The sequence below is a fragment of the Acinonyx jubatus genome, chromosome D4, assembly GCF_027475565.1.
Source record: "Acinonyx jubatus isolate Ajub_Pintada_27869175 chromosome D4, VMU_Ajub_asm_v1.0, whole genome shotgun sequence".
Taxonomy (NCBI): Eukaryota; Metazoa; Chordata; class Mammalia; order Carnivora; family Felidae; genus Acinonyx; species Acinonyx jubatus.
In genome coordinates this window covers 66,210,962-66,237,616 of record NC_069391.1, presented here as the reverse complement: position 1 = coordinate 66,237,616, position 26,655 = coordinate 66,210,962, and the positions used below count along the sequence as shown (strand labels likewise).

Here is a 26,655-nt window from a genome sequence, read left to right as displayed (position 1 = left end):
AGGGCTGTTTTGTGACCCAGTATGTGATCTATTTTAGAGAATGCTCCATGCACACTTGAGAAGAATGTGTATTCTGCTGCTTTTGGAGGAAAAATTCTGAATATATCTGTTAAGTCCATCTATCCCAATGTCATTCAGAACCATTGTTTCCTTACTGATTTTCTGCCTAGATGATCTGTCCACTATTGTAAGTGGAGTATTAAAGTCCCCTACAATCACAGCGTTATCTATACATTTATTTATGTTTGTGGTTAATTGATTTATATATTTGGGTGTTCACATTGGGGGCATAAACATTTACAATTGTTAGCTCTTCTTGATGGACAGACCCCTTAATTATGATATAATGCCCTTCTTCATCACTTGTTACAGTCTCTGTTTTAAAATCGAGTTTGTCTGGTAGAAGTGTGGCTATTCCAGCTTTCTTTTGACATCAGTAGCATGATAGATGATTTTCTATCCCCTCACTTTCAATCTGCAGGTGTCCTCAGATCTAAAATGAATCTCTTGTCGGCAGAATATACATGGATCTTGTTTTTTAATGCATTCTGATGCCCTATGTCTTTTGATTTGGGTATTTAGTCCATTTACATTCAGAGTGACTATTGAAAGATATGGGTTTAGCGTCATTGTGTTATCTGTAGGTTTCTGGATTTAGCGTTATTGTGTTACCTGTAGGTTTCATGCTTGTGGTGATGTCTCTGGTACTTTGTAGTCTTTGTTGCTTTCCACTCAGAGTCCCCCTTAGGATCTCCTGCAGGGCTCGTTTAATAGTCATGAACTTCTTGAGTTTTTGTCTGGGAAAGCCTTTATCTCTCCTTCTATTCTGAATGACAGCCTTGCTGAATAAAGGATTCTTGGCTGCATATTTTTCCTATTCAGCAGATTGAATATTTCCTGCCACTCCCTTCTGGCCTGCCAAGTTTCAGTGGACAGGTTGCTACTACCCTTATGTGTCCCTAGCTGCTTTCAGAATTCTCTCTTTATCTTTGTATTTTGCCAGTTTCACTATGATACTTTTGTGGTATTGACCTGTTTTTGTTGATTTTGAAGGGAGTTGTCTGTGCCTCCTGGACTTGGATGTCTGCTTCCTTCTCCAGATTAGGAAATTTCTCAGCTGTAATTTGTTCAAATAAACGTTCTCCCCTTTTATCTCTCTCTTCTTCTTCTGTAACTCCTATGATATGGATATTATTTTGTTTCACTGAATCGCTTAGGTCTCTAATTCTCCCCTCATGTTCTATTAATTTCCTTTCCCTCTTTTTCTCAACTTCATCATCTTCCATAATTTTATCTTCCATTTTACCTATTCTCTCCACTGCTTCTCCTATCCTTGCTGTTTATTTTGCATCTAGTTTATTTTGCATTTCGCTTACAGCATTTCTTAATTCACTGTGACTATTTCTTAGGCCCTTGATCTGCAAGAATAGATTCTCTGCTGTCTTCTATGCCTTTTTCAAGCCCAGCTATGAGTCTTTGACTATTATTCTAAATTCTCATTCAGATCCATTGTTTATACCTGTTTTGAGCAATTTTCTGACTGTCATCTCTTCCTGGAATTTCTTTTGGGAGAATTCTTCTGTTTCATCACTTTGGCTAGTTTTTTGCCTTTTTCTGTGTTTTAGTAGCTTGTTATGTGTCCTGGACCTGTGAGTACTACTATATTTAAAAAAAAATTTTTTTTTTAACGTTTATTTATTTTTGAGACATAGAGAGACAGAGCATGAGTGGAGGAGGGACAGAGAGAGAGGGAGACACAGAATCGGAAGCAGGCTCCAGGCTCTGAGCCATCAGCCCAGAGCCTGACGTGGGGCTCGAACTCACGGACTGCGAGATCGTGACCTGAGCTGAAGTCAGACGCTTAACCGACTGAGCCACCCAGGCACCCCGAGTACTACTATATCAAAAAGGTGTCATGCACTGTCCAGTGCCTGACACTTCAGGAAGTGTCTTTGGAGTATGTGTGTGCACTCTGTTGTTGCATCTTTGGCCGCTTTATCTCACTGCTTGTAGTGGTGGATTGGACCTTCCACCAAGTGTGCTTCGATTTGTTTGTTGGAGTAACCCTGGAAAAAAGGAAAAAGGAATGGAGGAAGACACTTTATTCCATAGAAAGAGAGAAATGACAAGGGCAGAAAAAAAGGCCAGGCAGAGAATCAAAGAAATCTATAAGGCTTAATCCAGAGAGAGAGAGAGAGAGAGACGGGAAAATAAAGGAGATACAGAAAATGTGTAAAAAGAAGAGAGTAAAAATGTCTGATTAAACAAACATCCAGAACAGAGAAAGAAAGAAAGAGAAAAGAAAAGAAAGAAAAATATATAAGGATTGACCAAAAATTGAATCAGACACTAGGATGCTGATTTCTAGGAGGAAGAAAAAAAAAAAAAAAAGAAGAGAAAGAAAAAGAAGGGAAAAGACGAGGAAAGAGAAGAAAAATAGACTAACGTACAAAACTACAGGGCAGTTGTCAGTTGGTGTCTGGGATCCGTGGTTGTGCTGGTCTGGAGGGGGGCCGTCTGGTTTGGTTAGTGTCAGTTTCGCTCCAGGAGATAAGCAATTACCAGGCACCCAGGGGCGGGGATGGTGTAAGCGGGTCCTGCCTCCACTGGGGGCCGGTGTGCTGCTCCCTGAAGCCCCACTGTGTTGGTGATGGGGCGAAAAATGGCCACACCCCAATCTCTCCTCCCCGGACAGGGCGGCTCAAACCAGGCTGTTCAGGCTGCCCTCACAGAGTAGAATGGGCAGGCGGCTGGCTTGTCCTGCTCCACAGTCTCCCATGTCTCTCAGGCACTGGACTGGGATTCAAAACCCGATTTCTTAAAGGATCCTGCACCCCATGGACCTGGTTCTTGGCTAGCCCCACTGACAAAAGGCCTCTGACTGGTGCCTGCAGGGTCTTTTTTCCTTGGTTGGGGGGCAATATACCCTCTTTCCACAGTACTCAAGGGAGGTGACTGTTCTATCCCAGTGCACCCCCTGAGATCGCTACCGCGCCCTGGGGTGGCTGCTTTCCAGGCATGAGCACACGGCCAGCTTCAGTCCAGAGAATGTCTTCCACCCCAGATAACTCCAGTCTTTAGTTCCTAAGGCTGTTTGCAAAGTTGAAACTGGCTCTCTCCATATTTCTCGTTCCCCAGTCCACGGTCTGGAGAGGTCTTTCTCTTGTCCAAATACAATCCCACACTTTCACAGCTTCTCTTTCTCTTCCTTTTGTTTTTCCACTGAAGAGGTTCCCTACTCCATGCTTACACCACCCCTTTTATGCCTCCCAATTCGCATACATGCACCTCTGTCCTGCCAAGCTGTCTCTTTCCATCTCTGGAGATTTTTTTGTCACTCTGCAGCCTGTATTCCTGGTATTCCAAGTGTTCTGACCTCAATACTGCTGTGTTTGAGGGAGGAGGGAAATTCCAGTCCCCCTACTTCTCCACCATCTTGACTTCTCTTCTCCTGAGCCTTTATAAATATCTCTATGGGTTACATACATTGCCACTATTCTTTTGTGTGTTTCTTCCTCTTATAGCCACCTGATTCGGTAGATATAAGGGACTCACTCGACCAAGGTCACACAACCAGGACATACAGAAGTGGATTTAACTGGTCCCTAAGTCTGTCCAATACCTGAGGATGTCCTGTTATCCTATAGGGACTCTTGGTGATCCCACATAGGGATCAGCCTCTTGGCTTTTCAATTTGCCTTTGCTAAATCCAAAAGTAAAACCAATGTGCTGTGTCCTTTGGTGGAGGAAGGGAACTGGGGGAAGAGTCTCTTCTCATGTCTTTCCATTGGCTGGACCTAAAACTGACGGGAGGCCAGAGGGCTTGATGTGGTCCATTAAAGTCAAGGAGGAGGGGGCAGAGAGAGGATGTGGAAGACAAAGGAAGAATTCTATCACCTGGGTGCTTAAAGAAAAAGTTGATTATATAGAGCTGAGTAGATGCCTTCATAGCTTTCCAAGTTTCTTCTATATTTGTGGTGATTTTCTAATTTTGTGTATTTGTTTTCTCCTCTTTAAAAAAATACTTGTTTACCTAATGATTTCCTTCCTCCCTTCCTTCCTCCCTCCCTTTCTTCCTTTTCATTTTTTCTTGATGAAAGAACTAGATCTTCATGTTATTAATTAGCTCATCTTTTCTGTTTGGTAATTTACTGATGTTTGCTTTTACCTTACTTAGTCCCCAGTCATGTATGTATGTATGTATGTATTTTATTATTTTTTTTAAGTTTTAAAATGTTATTTAAATCCAAGTTAGTTAACATATAGTGTAATAATGATTTCAGAAGTAGGATTCAGTGATTCATCACTTACATACAACACCCAGTGCTCATCCCAACAAATGCTCTCCTACTTGGGAAAACCCATCCCCATTTAGCCCATCCCCCCACCCACCTCCCCTCCAGCAACCTTCAGTTCGTTTTCTGTATTTAAGAGTCTCTTATGGTTTGCCTCCCTCTGTTCTTATCTGACTTTTCCTTCCCTTCCCTTTTGTTCATCTGTTTCCCGATCCGATATTTAAATTTATTTCTACCAATTCATTTTTTTTATTATCCATAATGCTTTTTAAATACTTATTTATGTTTCTTCTTGCCTGCCTCCTATTTTGATTTACCAAGTTTTCTTTATATTTCTGCCTTCTAATTGGAGGTTATTCTTTCTTGCTCTAGTCTTTAGTGGTTACCTTTGCATTTAAAATCTTTTCTCTATTTTTTAATAAAATTTTTTTCTGGAATAACTTTAGATTTACATAAAAGTTACAAGTATAAAATAGAGAATTTTTTTTATAACCCTCACTCAGTTTTCCCTGTTAACATCTTATAAGCCATGGCACATTAGTTAAAATTTAAAAAAAAACCCAAAGCAACAGGGATGCATTACTATTAACTAAACTCTAGATTTAATTGGATTTTACCAGTTTTTCCACTTACGTACTTTTTGTTTGTTTGTTTCAAGATCCAATCCAGAGTAACACATTGCATTAAGCACCCTTAGATTTTTAATATGCATCTTTGACCTAACAAGATTTAACAAGATCTTGACAAGATCTATTGTGTGCATCATCTTTTTGAACAAATCTATGAACACATTTACCCTGGTTCACGTGTGATTTTTGTCAAGCATTTTCAATCCATTTGGGTTTAAACTATCCTAAATTAGTCATTATTATTATTACTATTAATTTCACCGCCAACATTTGCTTACACTTACCTAAATTTGAAACAACTGTTTAGCTGATCTTCACCCCTTGTATTTGCACTCTTCCTTTGGCTTAACTTTCTTTCTTTTTTTAAAAAAAATTAGATATTTGTTTATTTTTGAGAGAGAGAGAGAGAGAGAGAGAGCAGGGGAAGGGCAGAGACAGAGGGAGACACAGAATCCAAAGCAGGCTCCAGGCTCTGGGCTGTCAACACAGAGCCCAACGGGGAGCTTGAACTCAAGAATCACGAGACCATGACCTGAGCTGATGTTGGTCACTTATCCAACTGAGCCACCCAGGTGCCCCTCAACTTTCCTTCTCACTGAAGTACATCCTTTTGAATCTTTTCGAGTGGGGATCTGTGAATTATAAATCATGTTGGCATTTATTTGCCTAAAATATCTTTAATTTGTGTACTGTTGATTACAGAATAAAGTATAGAAGTTTATGTGAGTATAGAATTTTAGGTTGAACATTTTCATCCCTTGGGATTTTCACAACATTCCACTGTCTTCTGGTCTCCACTATAGCTACTGAGTTATGTTAGTTTCTCTCTCTCTTTTTTTAAAAGGAATTTCTCTTTAGCATTCATGTTTTGCAGTTTCAATATGCCATTCTTATTGTGGGTTTATTTTTATTCATTCTGCATGGGATTCATACTCATTAAATCTGAACATTCATGTCTTTCATCTATTTGAGCAAATTCTGAGACATTTCTTCTTGGAATATTGCTTCTACTCCAACTAGACATATGTTTGACCCTCTCATTATATCATCCATGGTTTCTTAATGTTTCATATTTTCTACCTTGTTAGTTTTCTGTGCTATATTTGATCACTTTTTTCAAATCTAACTTGGGTGATTTGCTGTTTCATTGCCCATTCACTTTTTAATTTTCATGAAAATATTTTCCATTTGTAGAAGTTTTGATTCATTCTTTTTCAAATCTGCTGGTTCATTTTTTCATAGAGTCCAATTTTTTCCCTTATATTTCTAATACTTAAAGAAATGCTTTTATACTTTAAGCATACTTGCTTTATAGTTTCTCTTACATTGTTTTTCTATTATCTCAAGTTCTTGATGAATTAATCATCTGTTGTACTCGCTGACTTTTTACTCACAGTGGATTGTTTTCTTAAGCATTTTATACTTATTAATGGGGAATTACTTTAAGAAGAGCTTTTGCTTTGTATTTACTTGTTAATTTCTTGACTTTGGCCTGGGGTTTCTGAAAGCCTGTGCATAGCTCCAATAAACATTTATGCCAGTGTAAGACACAGGCACAGAGATTTTTTTTTGCCCATCCAGAGCCATTGTAGACAGAGGCTTTCTGGTAATTTTGCTGAACCAATGGGGTCATTGAAATTCATTAATCTGACTTCTGGATGGTTTTTAACGTCAACTCCCCAAATTTAGCATCCCAAGACCTCATATGCTATTGCTGTACATTTTTTAAAAACATAGTACCAGTCCAGGATACCTTGGCTCAGGACTCTGCCTTCTTGTCCCCTTTCTCCTGTGGGACATTGCTTGACTCTTAATATTTTCATTCTCCTAGTTCCCTCACCCAGGCTGGAAAGTAAGCTCCTTCACCATCTTGCACAATTCTAGACCAGTGGGGCCCAGTGTAGTGCCTGGTACATAAAAATAAACAAGCAATCCTGTTGAATAAGTACGTGAGTGAATCTATGTGAGCTGCGGTGCCAAACTACTTGTATAAAGAGGAATGAAACAGTTCTTATCCTCAAGGCCAGGGATGAGACTTGGACAACTAGTGTAAATCCAAAAGGATGCTATCATGGAGGGGCAGGCAAAGTATCATCAGTGTAGATAAAAGGCTTCTTGGAGAAGGTGGCACTTGTGTGGACCCTTGAAGGATGAGTAGAATTTCATTTGGTGGTAGAATGGAAGAAGGAGCATGGAAGGCCAGGAAGAAGGCAGGAGCAAATGCATGGGTGAATGGCTTGCTCTGAAGACTATAGGTTACTTTCTTTGGCTGACCTGCACCTTGTGGCAGCTATGGGAATGCCCATGGAATTGCCCCTTGAAGACCTCCAAATCCAGGGGTTGACCAAGGGTCCCAGCTGCTGCCCTCTGAAAAGTCCATAAACCAATCCACACTGGGTTTCATCAAGGCCAAATGCATTTCCCATCGGCTGTTCTCAGCCAGTGGCTGAGTGAGGCAGGGATACAAAAATGGGTCCATTCCTGGAAGCCATGGAAGTCCTTTGTTGGCTAAATTTCCCTTGATGTGGGCTGACATCGCTCCCTGATGGCCTTGATGCAACTTTCTTAATTCTATATCAGTCTTGGATGCTTCTACTTGACATTTCCTTCCTCTCCCCTTCACTGTGTGCGTGTGTGTATGTCAAACCTTCATTAAACTCTGACAGTTCTTCCTGCTTTCTCCAGCTACTGCCCCATTTTCTCTTCCACAGGTATTAGCCCTAGTTGAATCTATGCATTTTTTTAAAAAAATTTAAATTTATTTTTTAAATTTACATCCAAGTTAGCATATAGTGCAACAATGATTTCAGGAGTAGATTCCTTAATGCCCCTTACCCATTTAGCCCATCCCCCCCCACAACCCCCCTTCAGTAACCCTCTGTTTGTTCTCCGTATTTAAGAGTCTCTTATGTTTTGTCCCCCTCCCTGTTTTTATATTATTTTTGCTTCCCTTCCCTTGTGTTCATCTGTTCTGTGTCTTAAAGTCCTCATATGAGTGAAGTCATATGATATTTGTCTTTCTCTGACTAATTTCGCTTAGCATAATACCCTCCAGTTCCATCCACGTAGTTGCAAATGGCAAGTGAATCTATGCATTGTGAATCTCATCATGATGTCTACTTCTTGGCCAACCCAGATTAACACGTGTATCTTCCTTTTCTTTCTTTAATTTTTTTAAATGTTTATTTTTGAGAGAGAGAGACAGAGCATGAGTGGGGGAGGAGCAGAGAGAGAGGGAGACACAGAATCCAAAGCAGGTTCCAGGCTCTGAGCTGTTAGCACAGAGCCCCAAGCGGGGCTTGAACCCATGAACCACAAGATCATGACCTGAGCCGAAGTCATGACCTGAGCGAAGACGCTTAACCGACTGAGCCACCCAGGCGCCCCTACCACGTGTATCTTCTGAAGGGAGGGTACATAAAAAGAGATTGGATGGATCCATCTTGTCAAGGGCTTTTGATGACACTCAGGTTTGGGACTTTGGCAGACAGTTTGCCAGTGAAGATTTTAGAGGAGGGAAAAGTGAGATCTTGCTTGTATTTAAAGAAGGTGATTAGGGCGGAAGAAGAAAGATTGGAGTTTTGAGAAAGTCATTGCAAAGGCCTGGATGGGACAAGGCGGGGTTGAAGCCACGTGGGAACAGTGGAGTTGGTGAGCTGGCCTCATAGTTCCCACAGAAGAAAGCATGGGACTCTCCTGTGAAATTTTACCTTCTCCCAGCTTTTCAGAAAAGAAAAAAAAAAAAAGTCTTGCACAAATGAGTTTGAAAAGACCCTATGTGGGAAACAGCAGAAAAAAAAAATCAATCTGGGCCCATCCATCGTCATTTCCAGGCATAGCTTCCCCACAGAATATGCCAGAAAAGCACCCAAGGAATTATAACGGTTTATTCTTCTGTCACCAGCCTCCTTCTTTCTCAAGGAGCGACCGGAAAGAAAATGGATGCCTTCCACCTCCTTGTGACTTTATCTGTCCAGGGTCTCTGGGGAGCCAATGAGAAAACAAACCCCAGAAAGGCCCCTCATGCCGTGTGGGGTGGTGTGAGGCGTTGCCGTGAGGGATTTGAAAGTAGAAGCAGGGCCCCGGGGACCGCCTGCACTAACCGGACGTGGGGGTTCAGGGGAGAGGGCCAAGACGGGAATTCGACAAGGAATGTGGGCCAAGCGGGCTCCAGTCCCGACTTCCAGTGCAGCTGTTCCCTTTTATACCCAGACCAGAGCAGAAGAATGGTGCCCTGGAAAACAGAAGGGCACAAGGGTCCTTGAGAAGCCCCTGGCAGTGGGAAATGCAAGAGCTGCCATGCCCTGAGCTAAACTGTCAACCTTTGAAACTTGTGGCTGAACAGGCAGAAGGGGGGCAGATCAGGTGCCCGGAGGGAGAGCTGGCACGGTCACCTCCAGACACCATTCTGGAGTGAGGCATTAGCAGCTTCCTCTCTGAACAAACAGGAAGCTTATTAAAAATGCCATTGTCCCTTCCCGCCTGTGTTGACAGGACTGTTAAATGACCAAGTCCAGGGAGCTCTGCCAAGTCCAGAGACCCAGGGAGCGTGCAGCTGTCGGTGCCACCTGTGTCCTTCTGAGTCCAGCTAAGAGTTTCCTTTTCAGGGCACCCACGTTGTGGAGTGCCGGGTCCTGTGGCCTCAAGGCAAGACCAAGGTATTGAAGGAGGAGAGAGGGAGGGAGGGGCCGTTCCGGGGGGGGGGGGGAGACCCCGGGGGCCAGCACGCACCTCCTTCCGCTTCTCCCCGTGTCAGCAGCAATCAGGAACTCGTCGCTGTGCGTCACCTCCAGCCTCTGAAATGTTCTGGCTGGGAATCAGATCCAGTGTGGAACACCTGCCCTCCACTGCGGTACCACAAACACAATGCACCGCATGCCACTTGGCAGCAGGGAGAAAAGAGGCCTATTAACGTCCCTGACGTTATTAACAAGGGCAGTCCTGTGGCTGTTGGCGCGCGCGCGCGCTCTCTCACGCACACGCGCACGCACACGCACGCGCAGACACACAGACGCACACTTCCCCAGGCCTCTAAAACTTTGCACAGGTCCTTGGCTACTTCACTGTCAATCAAATACTGAATAAAAGAGATAGCCCTCTCCTGGGGGGCCGTGGCCCTCTTGGATAGCAGGTGTGTAGGTACGGGTGCGTGTGGCAGGGGTGTGTGCACGGGTGTGGGTGTGGGCAAGGGGGAGTGGGGGGGGGGGTAGGCGCTGGTGTCTGATGGCCATGGACGGACCCAGGGTCACCTGCGCAGGTGGGAGGTGTGGGGATTGCTGAGGCCGAGGGGACGCGTGTCCCCTGTGTAGCCCTCTCAGGCCAGCGTCGCCTGTGCTGGAGGGTAAAAGGAGGGGTGGCGGGGTGGAGCGGGTGCCAGACCTCGTGGGTGGCATGTTGGCTTGACCACGCTCCCCTGGCCGCAGGACGACGTCCATCCCTGGCACTGTCACCGTCGCCCCCTGGCCGTGTCCGCGCCACGCCTGGCGGGCTGGCTTGCCCCCGCTCCGCTGGTGGCGGGTGGCTCCCTGCCAAGCCCGCCTGCCCCCCCCCCCCACCGGCCCCCTGCCGGCCTGGCGCCCCAGACAGTGGGGCTCTGTGAGTCGCTCTCCTGGGGGCAGCTGGATGTTTTTCTATAGAGGGGACTCGTCATTAGAGGACCCGGAGGCTGAGGGGTGGCACCTTGGGCTGTTTTCCTTTCTCTTTGGCCCCATTTACTGATGGTCTCGGAAGGAGCGCGGCGCGGGGCCGCAGTTCACTTGTCGCGGTGAAGGCAGCTTGACAGCTGCATAAATCACGCCGAGATACCACTAATAGGTTGCTGCCCGCGACTGTACCGGACCACCCAGGCGCAACGCGAGGCCCTCGGAGCCCAGCCGCACGCAGACAGTAATGCCGATCGCTTAACCCTTTGTCCCCCGCCCCCGCGCTGGGCGCGGCGCTCCAGACTCCCGTCCCCTCTCCCCCCCCCACCCCCATCCCCACCCCAGACCGCGCCGGCGGGGCGGGTCTCGCACCTCTTTCCCCACCCCAATTCTTCCGGTCTCTCCAGCTTTCCGCGGAGCTGGTGCTCCCAGCGGGTGATGAAAGGAAAAAGGCCTCGCCGCCGCCGGGGGCTTTGGCACAGGTGGGATGGCATTGGCGGGGGCAGTGAGCGAAGGGCAGCGAGGTAGCCGCGGAGCAGGTAGGCAGAGCGCAGGGGCAGAGCGCACAGGATTCTGGCCCCTGTACCTGCAACTCCTACTTCTTGGCCACAGGCGTCGGGTCCGTGCTATCTAGTGACAGACATGCCAGGCCCCTGTCCTACGTGCAGGAGGGAAGAAGCCTGCAGTGAAGTTGCAAGGAGAGAAGCATGCCCCGTGTCGCAAGCGTTAACTACGCATGCTCACACTGTGCGAGGTGCCAGGGACACCAAAGAGAATGACACAGTATCCCTGCTCTCTGGAGCTCATGGTCCTGGACAATCCGATGTGACAAGGCCTTCCTCGGCTGGCCCTCCCATGAGCATCTGTTCTCAGCTCCTGCAACTGTCCCCTTGCTGATTCTCCTGCAGCCTGGCTAGTCCCCATCTGTCTGCTTCAGCCCCTCAAGCTGTTCCCCCTGCGGGGCTTTTGCCTTATTTGCGGTTTCTGTTCTTAGGGGATCTAAGAAAGGGTGTGGCTCCCTCCTTCACCCTTCAAGCAGATTGGGCAGATGCCCTATTCTCAGCGAAGCCTTTCCTAAACACTGAGTTAGCACCTAGCAGGTTAACTACCTGCACTCCCCACTCCTCTCCCCCCCACCCCCCGCCCCGCCCCATTTTTTTTTTTTTTTTGAGCACCAGAGGGGTCACAAGTGATAGAGGGAGAGAGAGAGAGAGAGAGAGAAGTGGAGCTCACCCAAGAGGGGTTCCTGCTCACCTGATTTGAAACTGGAACAAACCATGAGATCATGACCTGAGCGGAAGTCAGGTGCTTAACATGTTTAACGGACTGAGCCACCCAGGCACTCTCCCCTGCCTCACCTTTTAAATAGCACTTAATCACTTTCAAATACACCGTATAATTTCCTTCCTTCTTTCTTTTTAATTTTTTTTAATTGTGTGTCTTCCCCTACTAGTGTGATCGTTTTTTGAGGATAAGAACTTTCATTTGTTTTGCTCACTGGGTGATTAGATTTGCTATCCTGGGTGATTAGAATATTGCTTCAACATAGTAGATGTTCAATAACTATTCATTGAGTGATTGAATGCTCTAACAGAGGACAGCACAGTGAATCACAGAGACTTGGGGGAAACTGGGTGTATTAGCTTATAGGGGTTGGGGAAGGGATCAGTCTTCCTGTCAGAGAAGTTGGAAGTCATGAAGGAATCAAGAAGGCTCACTTCCCCTTTGTCACTGCTGAGCATCACATCATTGCCTCCGAGAAATATTCATTTTCCTGTAGGACAGTCAAGTATATCTGTGCTAGGCTGAGTAACGGTCCCCAAAGATGTCCATGCACAAATCCTTGGAACCTTGGTAAAGAGGACTTTGCAGGTGTGATTAAATCAAGGATCCTGAGATGGGGAGATTATTTTGGCTTATCTGGGTGGGCCCAATGCCATCCATCACAAGTGTTCTTATAAGAGGGAGACAAGATGATCAGAAAGAGAGAAAGAGATACAACCATGCAAGCTGAAGGTGGAACCATGTTGGGCCAGAATCCAAGGAATGCAGGATGCTTCTAGAAACCAGAAAAGACAAGAAAATGGAATATCCCCTAGAACCTCCAGAAGGAATTCAGGTCCGCCGACACCTTGCTTTTAGCCCAATCAGACTGGTTTTGGAGTTCTGACCCTCAGAACTTTCAGATAATAAATTTGTGCTATTTTAAGCCATGAGGTTTGTGGCAATTGGTTATACCGTCAATAGGAAACTAACAAATACCCCTTTTAAAAATTGTGAGCACTTGTTTCCCTCAGTCCTAACCTTGTTTTGAGCTTCTGCTCTGCTGACCTCACTCCTGGAGGTGAGCTCTACTCATACATCTTCTTTTTTCTTGGCACGCGACCTTCTCAAAGCGGACCTCATCTGAGAGTTCTTCGTCCAATTCTTAAGTGATTTGCATGTTTTTTTTTTTTCAAAAGGGAGTTTTCCTCATCTCTTTCTTATTGAAGTGAGTGTGCACAATCCACTTTTTTCCCTATGTATTTATTTGTAAGTGCTTCCGAACCTTCTTGAGGGACTCTCTCAGCAAATCCCAAAGGGCTGTGCTGGGGTTTCTGGCACGGGCTGGCCCTTCCATGTCTGAACTGTCTCTGCTGGGATCGATACTCGACTTTATTTCATTCCCCCCCAAGACCTGAAGTCCGGTAATAGCGCTTTGGTCTGTGTCCCTGCTATACCAGTCTGTGCCACCATCAAATGAGGGGTGGGCCAGGGCAGGAGAATTCTGGTCATTTGTCTGAGCAGAGATATCTGATGACAGCTTCCTCTTGGCACTCCTCCTCCCTCTTTCTGTTGCTATCATCAGGTATCACTGGATGAAAGGGTCTTGGTTAAAGACATTACCCAAAGAATAGGGCAGAGAATTCTTTTCTTAAATGATCTCCTTCGGTTTTTCCATGAACACAATTAACTGGAGCATGTCTCCCGAATGGTCACTTATTTGCGCATTCAGCATGCTTTTGTTGAATACTTACCATGCACAATGCTCTCTGCATACCAAGAAGGAATAGGCAGAAACCACTCCAAGTTCCGTGCAGATGAAATTACTTCTACAGCGTTTACAGAACTGAATGTAACCATTAAGAAAATATCGGTAAAGGGGCGACTGAGTGGCTCAGTTGGTTGAGCATCTGACTTCGGCCCAGGTCATAATCTCATGGCTCATGGGCTCGATCCCTTCGTCGAGCGCTGTGCTGACAGCTGGGGGCCTGGAGCCTGCTTCGGATTCTGCTTCTCCCTCTCTCTCTGCCCCTCCCCACCTCGCGCGCGCTCTCTCTCTCTCATTCAAAAATAAATAAACATTAAAAAAAAGTTAAAACAAAAGAAAATATCAGTAGAGCTCAGGGGATGAATTTGCTTTGTTCTTTGGAATAAGTTGGAGGTCAACCCCTTTCTTTCTAGGCTTTATTTTCCAGAAGATGGGACTGCAGGTTGAGTGACAATCAGGATATTAAAAGAGCAAGAAATAGGGCACTAGCAGTAGAAATCGATGATGTTACTTAGAGGCTGAAAACTGGGGGCTGGAAATTTGTGTCTTTATCTTCGATCTGCATTTGCAGGTATTGGTCACTTGAAATGTGGTTGGGACAACGGGAGGCTGGCTTTTTAATTCTATGTAAGTTTAAACTTAAAGAGTTAACTCGGTTATTGGGAAGCTCTTAAGTATGTTCAGAACAAGTTGGGTATGTGAATCTCCATTTTCAAATGCAAATTTTATGAAATCTAAATATACATAAAGTATTTCTGGTAAAAGTTAGCATCTAAGTGAGATGTGCCAGATTTTGAAGCCTTGGTTTAAGAAAAAATATAAAGTATTGCATTCATAATTTTAATTGCATGTTGAAATGATAGTATTTTGGAGATACTGGGCTTCAGTAAAATCTTTTTTTTTAATGTTTATTTATTATTAAGAGAGAGAGAGAGAGAGAGAGAGAGAGAGAGAGACAGAGCATGAGCGGGGAAGGGGCAGAGAGAGAGGGAGACACAGAATCCAAAGCAGGTTCCGGGCTCTGAGCTGTCACCACAGAGCCCGACGCAAGGCTCGAACTCATGAACTGTGAGAGCATGCCCTGAGCCGAAGTTGGACGCTCAACCGACTGAGCCACCCAGGTGCCCCTTCAGTAAAATCTTTTATTAACATTAATTTCACCTGCTTCTTTTTACTTTTCTTTGACATGATCGTTGAAAGATCATTGTTATCCTTCCAAAAGACTTCTTAAGCAAGATTGGAAATATTTGATCGCTCTTCATGATAATGTCTCCCAGTTTTTAACAGAGTTAAGAGTATAATCATTTTTGAATTTTTAATTCAAACAGTAATATTTGAATCCTTGCTGCTGTTTCCCTATGGATTTTATGCTGTAGAGTAGATTAAAGAGAAAAGATACGTGTTAGCCATACACACTCATAGAATGTGAAACAAAGCATGGTAGAAAGCCAGTAATCAAGAGTAAAACTGCCAAGGCAGGCAAACGAATAGTCACAGAAGCACCCGGACGAATGCTCAGCTCCTTACTGGCTTTGAACTGAGTGTCTCTTCCACCAGCGTCCAGCTGATACATGCAGTAAGCTCGTCTCCTACCCCTTCACATGCTTCTTCCTTTACCCTCAGCTTACTTGGGAACTTTAACCACCCCCTTTGCTCCTCCATTTTCTCAGAAAAGATGTCCTTTCTCATTTATGATTTATATTTATTTATATGTGTTCTTGGGACTTTTCTGCCTAAACACAGCAACAACAACTCAGGTGTTATTGTAGTTGCCTTTATCATAAGAATGCTGTGTCTCTCCAGTCTGCTACACACACACACACACACACACACACGTGTGTGTGTGTGTATGTGTGTGCAAGTGCACGGGAGCCCTGTGGTAGTATGGTGCAATCTTCATATTTATCATGGTGTTCTCACAAAAGCTACACATGATCCCTGTGCTGGCTTTAGCCCCGATGCTTTCAGAGTGTATACACATATTAAAAGAATAAATTAATGAGCATGAGAGACTCCATTATTTGGAGTCTGTTCCTCCCTCCCCGCTTCCTCCCTTCCTCCCTTCCTCCCTCCCTCCCTTCCTCCCTTCTTTCCTCCCTTCTTCCTTCCTTCCTTCCTTCCTTCCTTCCTTCCTTCCTTCCTTCCTTCCTTCCTTCCTTCTTCCCTCTTCCTCCCTCCCTCCCTTCCTTCCTCCTTCCCCTTCTTCCTTCCTTCCCTCTTCCTCCCTCCCTCCTTCCTTTCCCTCTTCCTTCCTTCCTCCCTCCCTCCGTTCCTTCCTTCTTCCCTCCCTCCCTCCATCCCTCCCTCCCTCCCTCCCTCCCTCCATCCCTCCCTCCCTCCCTCCCTTCCTTCCTCCCTCCCTTCCTTCCTTTCTTCTTCCTTCCCTCTTCCTTCCTTCCTTCCTTCCTCCCTTCCTTCCTTCCTCCTTCCCTTCTTCCCTCTTCCTTCCTCCCTTTCTCCCTCTTTCTTTCTTTCTTTCTTTTCTTTCTTTCTTTCCTTCTTTCTAAATATATATATATATATATATATATATGTATATATATATATCCCAAATATTGCAGCATGAGATATACTTACACTAAAAAATGATTAGTTATTTATCTAAAATTCAAATTAGCTGACCAACCTATAGCTTATCTGGCAACCCTATATGTTTAGGATCTGTTGAGCTGGAGAATCGCAAGGTTTGCCAGATTTAGCAAGTAAAAGTAGGACATCCAAACATGTGATATTTTGGCCACACTCATACTGAAAAATTATTTGTTGCTTATTTGACATTCACATTTAACTAGACGTCCTGAATTTTCTATGGCAACCCTAATTCTCGAAGAAGTGGTTTCCTCTGTAGGAGAGTGGGCTACCCGTGGAGGTATCAGGGGTGGGAATTAATGTTCTTGTCTAAAGTTCTGGTAATGTATCGTCTTAGAAAAGACCAGAAGCCTGAGGACGTCCTGGAGTAGGATGGTTTCTGTTCGAAGCTCTGGTAAGGGGTTCAGGCTGGCTGCCCGATTTATGGAGGGCGTGGGACTTGCACAGCTTCGGTGCAGTGTTACTATTTAAATCTAATTCGGGTCGACGTTTATGCTTTTGGAATAAAGCCATCCTCTTCCACCTGCTCAACCCCGCCTTGCATTCTGGTGTTGACTTATTAAGTAGAGCCCAAACCATTTCATCGTGAAGGAAGATCTGTAGCTCAGAGTGTCTGAACGAAATAGGAATTGAAACAAGAGTGGGGAAGAGAGGGAGGAAACAGTTTATGTCTGTGACATCTTTTTTCCAATTGTTAATCATTTCGGGCCATTAACAGTAAGACAGAGAAAAGTAAAAAGACAGAGGAGGGGACAGACCTGGGCTGTACGCGGCCTTTAGCCATTCACTTTCGGGCTTACTTTCCTTCATTTAAACTTTGTTTACCCTCCCCCACCCGACTCACTAACAAAAATACTTTTAAAAGAACCTTAACAGGCAGAGGCTCAAGGATCTTGTTTTCTTTTAATTCTTTTTGATTTATGTTCCTTTGTCTCCAAAGCTCCTGTAATCTCCCACCTCTTCACATCCAGTTCCCTGCTGACAGCCCTGAGGCAGGCAGCCACCCCCCACCCCCTCGGCTTTGAGATAAACCATCCCGGGCTGGATCATTAACTACACAAACTTTCTCTCCTGAGCCTTCTCTTAAATGTTGGGAACTCGAGAATGCCTTCCTTGGAAATGAAGGAAAGCAAACATCCCAGGTTGTGTCCTCCGAAGCCTGTAACCAGAGCTTTTTATTAACTCTGGTGGGAGTCGGGCTTTGATCTGAACTGGTCCGGGAACTCCTTTATTGCAGCTGACATTTATTGAGCGTCTACTATGTGCCACTGGCCGGGGTGGCAGGGGAAGCGAGGACAAATATGATGGGGTCAGGCCTACAGGAGCTTGCTTGTAAAATAGTTGGGGGCAATTATACTGGTCCTCCAAGACCCTTCGGTTCACTGGGTCAGAAACCCTGCTGAACACCGCCAAGCAGCCTAACTCTCTAGCACGGCACATTAAAAAAAAAAAAAAAAATACATTTAAACACTTACTTTTGTGATGACTAGTGCCTTGCTCCCTCACTGGTTTCTCAGCATTGTGAGCTCCCAGAGGGGAGGGGCTGTATGTGTTTTGATTTCTGTTATGCTTTCAGCCTCCAGGAAATATCAGCCAAATGAAGGAAGGAGGGAATGCACCACAAGACCAGACAATTGTGCCCATTCGTTGCAAATGAAGAGCGATGTGAGCAGGGAAGGCAGCCGCTCATTCGGGAAAGGCTTTGCCTTCGATGATGATGTGGTGAAGGAGGGAGTGTGATAAGGGACCAGCCTGCGGGGGGCTGATCCTAGAAGTGGACCCCGGGTATCCTGATGGCAGAGACTATAGAGCTTTGGTCTCCACACCGTCTGAAGGCCTTTGTTCCAAGTCGCGTCTAGTGCTCTGCGACTCTAACGTCTTTCTTCTTCACTGATGTGTAGTTAGTTTCCTGCTAACCTGAATAAAAGGTGACCCCTTTCTTTCTGGCCGTTGTATCTCTCAGCTCTGTTCGCTCCACCGTGGTAGAGAGAAGCTCTCAGTAGACCCACTAAGCGCTTCATGCATACTCTTGAGGCATTTATTTTCCATGAATTGTAAAGTGCCTGGTGCAGAGTAAATGCTACATAGTTGTTTGCTACGGTTCTTATTAAGTAATAAAAGGGGAAGGGAGGCATGGATTTTTCAACCTTCCGTAATGGGGCAGACACTCAGCTTGGTGATTCATTATTTTTTTTATTAAAAAAAATTTTTAAATGTCTATTTATTTTTGATAGAGAGGGAGAGAGACAGAACATGAGCGGGGGAGGGTCAGAGAGAGGGGGAGACACAGAATCTGAAGCAGGCTCCAGGCTCCAAGCTGTCATCCCAGAGCCCGATGCGGGGCTCGAACCCACAGACCGTGAGATCATGAGCTGAGCCGAAGTCGGACGCTCAACCGACTGAGCCACCCGGGCGCCCCTCAGCCTGGTGATTTAAATGCATTTTATTTTATGATCCTCAAAATAACACCACATGGTTGGTATTTTAAATCTCACTTTAGGCCTAGGGAAACTGAGGCTCTGATAGGCTAAGTGAATTGTCTTATGCCACATGGGTTGGTCTGTGATCTGGGCGCTATCATGCTTCAAAGCCTGGGCTCAGTCAATTAGTACCAGTTGGTACCCACTGAGTGAGATCCTCCCCGCTCTGCTTTTGGCTCCGTCACTCATGGACCATATCTGGTCGGTTTCTCCTACATTGGATACTTGCTCAGGCCACCGAAGCTTTGCCTGTGCTGTTCTCTAGGCCTGGAAAGCCCTCTGTTCACTTCTTTAGCTACTTAGCCTCCACGTGGCTTCTGGTTTTAGCTCAAGCATCATCTCCTCTGGGAATCCTTCCAAGACCATCTCCCTGCCCCTTTTTCAATCTGAGGGAGGTTTTCCTCCACGGTGCTGTTTGAGGCTCCTCTCCTCCACCCTCTGTAAACACTCTGAGCCCCTCTATGTAATTACTAATGGTCTCTTTTACTAGGCTGTAAGCTCTTTTTGTCTATTTCCCCATCGTAAGTATGGTCCTGGGGCATAGCAGTACTTAATACATACATGCCGGTTAGATGGGATTGGCGTGGCTGTGGAGATATGTCTGGAAAGAGATACCTGTTGGAAAGGGGTAGGGTCTGGAGATGCTGAATGTACTGAGGACTCACACTTCAGGTAGTTGCAACAGGAACACACGGGAGAGCTTGGAATGGGAGGTGACGAGAGGAACGTGGGGATTTCAGTCCAGCCGCGTAGATTGGAAGGAGGGGAGAGGAGGCACCAGGACAGTAAGGAGATTTCTCAAATAAGAATAGACTTCAGGTGATGAGGTTGGCCATAGGAAGGGACAAGAAGATTCGAGACGGGGACGGGATAAGGAGAAAATCGATAAGGGTCGAGAGAAGACTCAAACTGTTCCTTGCTTTTGATCAAGCTGGATGTTAGAATGCACAAGTCAAGGCAAGACGGGAAATAAAAGTTGAAGACCAGGCCCAGGGCCACTGGGTTCTCCAGGTTCTCCTCCTTCTATGAGGCAGGCAGGAGCCAGAACCAGGCCAGCTGCTAGAGGTCTGAGGCTTTGGGCAAACCCACCTTTTATGTTCAGGTCTGAGCCTTAGAAACGTGACCCAGACACCAGCCTCAGAAAGACCTTTAAAATAAAGGGCTTTGGGGTGTGGCACCTGGGTGGCTCAGTCCCTTGAGCGTCTGACTTTTGATATTGGCTCAGGTCATGATTCCAGGGTTGCGGGATTGAGCCCCGCCTTGGGCTCTGCACTGTGGAACCTGCTTGATATTCTCTCTCCCTCTCCCTCTGCTTCTCTCTCTCTCTCTCTCTCACTTGTGTGTGTGCTCTCTTTCTAAAAATAAATGAATAAATAAATAAATAAAGGGATATTTTTTTTTCCTTTAGGTAAGAAGCCTTTACCTTTTTCCTTCTAGGATATGAACTAGTCACAGGGTTTCAGGGGGCTTATCCAGCCACCGGGGAGAAATGTTTGGGCCACATGGGTTACAGCTAAATAGACAGTGGTGGTAGCTGAGGGCTTGGATTCTGCCTGCTGAAAGAAACAACATGTAGTTGCTAATTGATATGTGGTAACTTTTAAAAAGAATTCGCATGGCGCCCCAGGGTGGCTCAGTCGCGTCAGTAGCTGACTCTTCATTTTGGCTCATGTCACGATCTCGCGGTTCATGACAAGCACTGCATCAGGCTCTGCAGTGACACTGTGGAACCTGCTTGGGGTTCTGTCTCTCAGTCTCTCTCTCCCTCTGCCCCTTTTGTGCTTGTGTGAGCACACGTGCTCTCTCTCCCTCACTTTCTTTCAAAATAAATCAATCAATCATGAAAGAGAATTAGCATTAATATTTTTTTGCTGTCCAAATTAATATGCATTCGTTGCAGAAAATTTGAAAATGGGATCCACCAGGAAGAAGATGAAATCACCAGTAATCCAAAGGCCCAGCGATGATCGTAACCAATGTTGATGGGTTGGGGTGCAAACTTCACCCACTTGGGGGCTATTCTCATAGGCAGTCATTGTGCAACCTTCAAACTGTTGATGTGATTCAGGGAGAAGTTCTGGGAAGGATGCATTATGAAGGCAAAAGGAAAGTTCTACTATGGGTGGAATGGAATAACATTTGTTGACAAGATGGATGCTGGGTTTTTGGTGATTGCTATCACGCGACAAAGGTTTGGTAAGTCTTCAGTGTTTTTTCCCTGGTGTGACAGGATTTTTCTATGTTGGAGACTGAGCGTATTAAAAACAAGGACTTTATTTTAACTTCACCCTTAATGGACAGACATTCCTCTTGCTCAAAACACTTCCATGTACTCTTCCAAGGTGGTGTAAGAATGCTACCTTGTTGTAAAAAGCCACTGTTAGTCTCACCAATCTGTGTATCAGTTATCTGTTGCTGTGTAACAAGTTAGCCCCGAACTTGGAGGCTTAAAACAACACTTACCATCTCACATTTTCTGTGGGGCACGGATCTGGGAGCAGTTTGTCCCAGTCATTCTGGTTCAGGGTCCCTCGTGAGGTTGTAGTCAAACTACTGGCCAGGGCAGATCTTCTCTTCAAGGGAGAAGTATCAAGGAATCTGTGTACATGGTTAAAACCATCATGATTTATACAGCTATATTGCTGACTTCTACTCCTGACTTCTTTGCTATAATGTAATATGTAAATTATGTAATACATATAATGTTTATGTAATATTTTGTTAACACATATATTAACACAATATATAAATTAACATATACATATAATATACAGTATTCTATATAATATAAAGAATTATATATTAATGTATAATAATATCATATGTAAATCTAAAATAATATATGAATACATTTCCCAGGGGAGAAAATCAAAATATAGATGACCAGACTCCCCTTTGATCCCTCTCCTGACATAATTCTCGTCAGCTCAGAAACTCTGAGCTAAACAGTACTCTGAGGCCTCTGTATCCCTTTCTAGATGTTTCCCTATGCACTTGTACTTTCTATGCAGAAAATATTCTGCGCTTTGTGTCATATAGCCTGAGTATTCTCCACCTTGTCTTTTCCACTTAACAATACACTTTGAATCCACCTTTTTTGTTTAAACTAGTTACAAACTATTCCAAAGTAGAGATGGGTCACAATCCACGCAGCCATTCCTCCAGTGCTGAACACACATGTTGTTTCACACGACAGATGACAAGCCCTGTATATGTCTCTTCAGGCACATGTGCTAGACGTTCCCAAAGATGGGTACCAAAAAGTAGAATTACTAGGTCAAGTTTTTTTATTTTTTGAAAGAGAGTGTAAGTGGGGAAGGGGCAGAGAGAGAAGGGGATGGAGGATCTGAAGCGGGCTCTGTGCTGACAGGCTGACAAGCGAGCCCAACGTGGGGCTCGAACTCATGAACTGTGAGATCATGACCTGAGCCGGAGTTGGATGCTCAACTGACTTAGCCATCCTGGTGCCCCTAGGTCAACTTTTATCATTAATGCCACAAAATGACTAGAAGGAAATTGAAAGGCAGATTTGGTTCCATTCAACTTTTTATTTTCCAGAAAATGTCACCTTTTCCTTTCATCTTTCCTCAGCTTCTCCCGGCCAGCTGGTTAGCTGCATGGTCCCGAGACCACCAGGAGACATGCAGAGATGGCAGATGCCATGTTTCATGGGAAGAGAAGATGGACTGTGGTGACAGACCATATAGCTGTCCCCTCTTCTCGTGCCATCCTTCCCTGTGTCCCTGCCTTTGTGTAATCCCGCCCCCCTCTGCATAACTAATAAAATATGGCAAACACGGTGGGATGCCACTCTGTGATTATTTAAGCAAGACTCCCACCTTGCTAGTGGATTTACCCATAGTCTCTCTCCCCTCGTTGGCCAAGGGAACCGATGGATCCTAGAGTTGAAAGGAATCAAACACTATCTGCAACCAGGTACGTGAGGAAGCAGATACTTTCCTGGGTTAGCCTCTGATGAGAACCCAGCTCTGGCCAACATACTGGCCACAGCCTTGGGAGACTCTGGGCAGAAGACCCGGCTAAGCAGTGCTCGGACTCCTGGCCCACAGAAAATATGGGACCATAAGTGTCTGTTTTGTTCAGCCACTGAGTTTGTGGTAATTTGTAGGAATAGATAACTAATACACATACTTCTACTGAGATTTTCTTTTTTTAAAAAAAATACGTACCTTTAATAAATACCTTTCTACTGTTGACCTTGCCTCTTTATTTTTTTTAACGTTTTTATTTATGTTTTTTGAGAGAGAGAGAGAGAGAGAGAGAGCGAGCGAGCATGAGCTGGGGAGGGGCAGAGAGGGAGTGGGAGACACAGAATCCGAAGGAGGCTCCAGGCTCCTAGCTGTCAGCACAGAGCCTGACGCAGGGCTCGAACCCATGGACCATGAGGTTGTGACCTGAACCAAAGTCGGATGCTTAACTGACTGAGCCACCCAGGTGCCCCTGACCTTGCCTCTTTAAATCACACATTTTATTTAAATGGTTAGTAGTTGCACCAATCAGCTATTGCTGTATGAAAAATACCACAAACTTCACTGTTCTCTTGCTCATGTATCTGTAGATGAGCTAGGAAGCCAGGACTGATTAATCTTGGCTGGGCCCCAAGCTCCCTGTTGGTTACAGGTCTGCTCCATGAATTTCTCCTCCTTGGATCAGTGGGTAACTGAGGCTTGTTCTTCTCATAATGACAGCCAGGGGTGGAAGAGGGCAAGCCCAACCATGAAAGCACATCTCAAGTCTTGCTTGAGTCAGAAGCATTAACATCTCACCATCCAAAGCCAAGTCCCTTGGCCAAATCCAAAGTCAAGGCACGAAAAGTACCCTCTTCCAACCCCAGGGCCATGACAAAGACAATAACACAAACTGGGGAGGGAGCAGGTTGGGGAGATACTAGAACCAGGAAGTCAGTCTTTCAGTGAAAAAAGCACTTGACTGGGAGTCCAGAAATTGGGATTTTTTCTTGCCCTTTGATGCAACTTTTAGCAAATACATTAATCTCTCCAGGTGTATTATGTTCTTATCTGTAATATGGGAGGCTATACTAATTTCACTACGATCTTAAAAATAATTACTGATTATCTTGTATGAGCAAAGTACTACTTGGTGTGGTAGAAAATAGAAAATGAGAATAAACTTACCGTTGAGAGGAAGGATTTGTGGAAATAAAACCCATCCAAATGAGGACAAACTGAGGCCACTTATCCAGAGCGTACTCTAGCAAGGGAGCTGGCCACCATCACTTGCATTTGTAGACTCAAAGGCAGGAAGGTGAGTGGGGAGGCTTTATGATGAAAAAAGGACAAAGCTTCAGGAATGCTCTGATGGGAAGCTGTTGGCACGGGGAAGCGACAGGCAGGCTAACTGGAAGCTGGGCATCCTATGTGATTGGTTTGGGGAACATATTTGGCTTTCTCTGTTTGGTCCTGATTTGGAAACGGAGGCACAAATTAAGGAAGCTAACAGTTATTGACCAAGTTCTGACCATTCTGTGCCGATTGCCGTGGAGGCTGTGGGCCAGAGTTCTTTTGTTATATATGATCTAGCCATTGTCTGTTTGTATACTTATATCCTGAGGTTTAAGACAGTGCAATAGTTTTGTTTTGTTTTTTTCTTCTCATAGTTGCGTGGGTCAGAAGCTCAAAGTCAGTTTCACCAGGTTGAAATCAAGGTGTCTGAGGAGCCATGCTCCCTCTGGAAGCTGTAGAGGAGAACTTGTCCTTTGCCTCATCCAGTTTCTGGTGGCTGCAGGCACTCCCTGGCTTGTGGTCCCATCACTTCAACCTCTGCCTCTGTGGTCACATTGCCTCTTCCTCTCCTGCGTCTAATCTCCCTTTGTCTCTCTCTTATAAGGGCATTTGTAACGGCATTTAGGGCCTGTCTTGGTATGCTCAGGCTGCTGTAACAAAATGCCACAGACTGGGGGCATGAGCAAGAGATATTTATTTCTCATAGCTCTGGAGACTGGGAGGTCCAAGATCAGGGTGGCCAGCATGGTCGGGTTCCTGGTGAGGGCTCTACTTGTGGCTTGCAGATGGCTGCCTTCTTGCTATAGCGTCCCCTGAGAGAGAATGAGCCCTGTTCTCTTTCTCTTCTAATAAAGACAGTAATCTCACCATGAGGTCCCACCCTCATGGCCTCATCTGAACTGCAAAACCCCCAAAGGCCCCATCTCCTAATACCATCACATTAGGAGGTAAAGTTTCACCATAAGAATTTTGGGGAGGGCGCCTGGGTGGCTCTGCCAGCTAAGTGTCCAGCTTTTGATTTCAGCTCAGGTCATGATCTCATGGTTCATGGGATCAAGCCCCACATACTCTCCCATGCTGAGCATGAAGCCAGCTTGGGATTCTCTCTCTCCCTCTCCCTCTTCCCCTTTCCCCCACTCGCGCTCTCCCTCTCTCTCTCTCTCTCTCAAAATAAATAAATAATACATAAACTAAAAAAAAAAAAAGAATTTTGGGGAGATGCAAATATTCAGCCCATAGCAGGGCCTGCTGGATAATCCAGGGATTATCTCAAGATCTTTAACTTAATCACGTTTGTAAAACCTTTACCACGTAAGGTCACACTCATTGGTCCTAGCGATTAGAACATGAGCATATCTCTGGAAGCCATTATCAGCCTACCATAGTGTCCTTAAGCCCTAGTCCAGTGGTTCTCAAATGTGGTTCCGGGACCAGCAGGATCTGTATCCTCAGGAAGCTGGTGACAAATGCAAATTCTTGGAAGTCCCAGGCCTATTCAGTCAGGAACTCTAGGAGTGGGGCTCAGCAACTGGTGTTTGCAAAAGCCCCTCCAGGGATTCAGACGTGTACTGCAGTTCGATCACCATTGTCCTCAGCCAGGGTTCTTTCCTCTGCACTGCGGTGCCCGTGTAAAGTATCCTCTTACAAATATTTTTGTTCCAAATGCATTCAGAGACCCCTAGATTATCTTCCCAACTCAGTCTCTACTTCTCCACCATCTCTGATGGATGGGTAGGTGCCTGGACTATTTTGCTTAGAAGAAGTAGTGACATGATTGATTAGCAAGGTCTGTCATTGCAAGAGAGGGACAGTGCTGTCAACAGCTTCAGCCCTCCTTAGCTCTGGGGGGCGGGGGAGGGCAATGCACGATTGGAAAAAAAAAATGACATGCTTTCACATTCTCTTTATGACAACATTGCAGAGGGAGACGCTTAAGTTGTCCTTGGTTTGTACTGTTTTATATCGTATTTGCAACCTTTGTAACGTTCGCAGAGATCTTATTTTGTATTAACCACAAATGTCTACATGAGGAAAATCAAAGCAAAACAAAACAACAGAAAGAATTTACTGTTTGCTTGGGTTTTAAGCCGATGCTGCAAATGGCCCACGTTGATGGAAAGCTCTGTATTTGTACTTGGCAACTGGACCAGGAGGGCCCGGGCTAGACTCGTATTCCCTTCCCAGGGCGCTCGCCCTGGGCCCTCCTCCACGCCCGCAGAGGGCTCTGTGGTTACTTTGCATAAGCTGCCATAATTTTCAAAGCCCACAGGGCTCATAATCAGATTTGGGAAAACTGCTCTATTTGTAAGCATCTGAGGCTGGCTTTCACGGGGTTGCTTCCCGAAGGGAGCGATGAGTGACAGCAAAGACATCCTTTTTTTCCCCCACTCAGGGAAAATCCTTTGTTGAGCAGATCTTTATGGCTGCAGAGGAAGTTTACTCAGCTTCTGATCGCACTGGCCTGATTCCACAGTGACACCAGCCTCGCACCCGACCCAACTGACTGCCCAGAGGGACGAGACTGGGGTGGGCGCGGGGCCGTGTTTAGGTTCCAGGCAGATCCTGTTCTCCCCAGGCCCCTGGATTTTGTCCTCCCACCTGAACCTCGGAGTCACCCACGCGGGAGCTGTTTTCAGCTAGGGTTCTAGCAAGATGCGTCTTGCGGCAGGGACCAGGCCTGTCCTCCAGGGAAAGAGCTGGGGCCCCCCCTTCGCATTCTTGCCAC

The 26,655-nt window shown here is 45.5% G+C and overlaps 1 long non-coding RNA gene across 2 annotated transcripts; it reads left to right on the top strand.

The window, feature by feature from the left end:
- The first annotated feature begins 9,963 nt into the window (after positions 1-9,963).
- Positions 9,964-22,453, top strand: LOC106978565 (uncharacterized). 2 transcript variants are annotated; one of them, XR_003416848.2, is made up of 3 exons: positions 9,964-10,055; positions 17,763-18,114; positions 22,258-22,453. It is a non-coding gene; the product is annotated as an uncharacterized LOC106978565 (long non-coding RNA). The 2 variants fall into 2 exon arrangements; XR_008291221.1 differs by having other exon boundaries at positions 17,763-20,862.
- Positions 22,454-26,655: the final 4,202 nt, after the last annotated feature.